This window comes from Seriola lalandi, unplaced genomic scaffold, assembly GCF_002814215.2.
Source record: "Seriola lalandi dorsalis isolate HSWRI2012SDOR001 ecotype SW California unplaced genomic scaffold, Sedor1 jcf7180002054956, whole genome shotgun sequence".
Taxonomy (NCBI): Eukaryota; Metazoa; Chordata; class Actinopteri; order Carangiformes; family Carangidae; genus Seriola; species Seriola lalandi.
In genome coordinates this window covers 2,558,391-2,559,837 of record NW_019525507.1, presented here as the reverse complement: position 1 = coordinate 2,559,837, position 1,447 = coordinate 2,558,391, and the positions used below count along the sequence as shown (strand labels likewise).

The 1,447-nt window shown below is 40.6% G+C and overlaps 1 protein-coding gene and 1 long non-coding RNA gene across 2 annotated transcripts in view; both read right to left on the bottom strand.

Moving 5' to 3' along the window:
* Window positions 1-1,447, bottom strand: part of LOC111645776 (uncharacterized) — a gene marked incomplete at its 3' end in the record, with an annotated part of 39,201 nt that overhangs the window by 5,912 nt on the left and 31,842 nt on the right. The window lies entirely within an intron of this gene.
* The window catches only part of LOC147817455 (uncharacterized), a 6,487-nt gene continuing 5,046 nt past the window's right edge, over window positions 7-1,447 (bottom strand). Inside the window, exon 3 of the long non-coding RNA XR_015436360.1 lies at window positions 7-143. This is a non-coding gene — a long non-coding RNA (uncharacterized LOC147817455). The remainder of the gene's footprint in view (window positions 144-1,447) is intronic.

Sequence of the window (1,447 nt, the reverse complement as noted above, 5' to 3'; positions counted from 1 at the left end):
GAGCTGGTCTTGGTTGTGGTAGAACGAGTGGACATGAAGGTCTCCTGCAGTCACCTGAGTCCAGTGTATGACCACATCAGTGCCGCCCTGGAAGCTGCACGGTAAGATGCAGCTCTCCATGAAAACACAGGACACCTCAGAGTCTGCAACATCAGGCAAAGAAATGCACATTAAAGTTCAATTCAGGAAAAACAGCAGTTGAATCCAGGTGAGCTGTCTTTAAAGGCCTGGGGCCACATTCACAAAGTTATCTTACTACAAGGAATCCTCTTGAAGGCCACTATATCTTCCTTTGTCAGTTCCCAATGAAAACATTCACTTCATTTCTATTCAAGAGGGTGAACTAAATATAAGAAACCTCTCTCTGAATAACACACCACAGTTAAACAGCACTAAACACTCCAGCCTGTAAAATAAGCATCAACATGAAGCAACAAAATAGAGAAGGAAAATGGTGGTGGTCCAGACAAGTCAACAAAATGCAAAAGACACAACACATAATTTTTTTTGTTTTTTTGGCTTTTCTTTCTTCATTGGTCGGTTACATGAGGAAGAAGCTCTGCAGGGGAAGTCTCAGCTAATTACACAAACAAAATACTTTAATTTCTAATGAAACCAGGGCAACTGTTTGCCACTGGAACTAGTGACATGAACAGGACTAGGTCATAACCTATAGTTAAAGGCTGGACCGCGTATGGCCAAATCCTTTTATAACCCTGATGTCCTTTATTATCAACAAGTGGAGTGCTGAGCATGTGGTCTGATGTTCAACTATTCTGTTGCAGCATTATGGTCGTAAACGCTTCACTTGCCTTCGCTTCCAAGAGTCCGCAACATCAGGACGGACAGAACCACTGAACGCAGGACCCAGCCGACCCGGTCATCCTCTGTACATCCCCTGTCCTGCATAACTGTCCGAGGAGGATATGAGGTGACATACCTTTGAGAGCAATAAATTCAACAAGTAAAATAAGAATAATTTAAAAGAAAGAGGCGACTAAGGCGCACAGTAGAATGAGTTAAATTAGTGTCGGGACAAACAGTTTGCACATCCAAAAACATCTGCAGTTGCTCTTCTAAAAACTAAACTAAAAGCCAAAGATCAGCAGACTGCACCAATAGACCCCCACCAAAATTTCTCCCTCAAATAGAGGACAAAGCCTTCCTCTATTGAAAGGGCAAAATAAGAAAAATACATTCGAAAATAAAAGCATGGATGACATGAATCCACCAAAGGAAATGGTCATTATATAGAAAAAACATGAAATTAATTATTAAATTCTGATTCAGGCTTAAGCCACTGTACGGAGAGAGACACGTGGATCATCCTACAGGACAATACAAGATATTTTAGAGAAGCTTGAGTTGCAGCATGTTTTCTTAAAGAAGAGCTGTTCTGTTTTCAAATGGATTTAAAGTGTTTTATTAATGTTACTGCAACAATTAA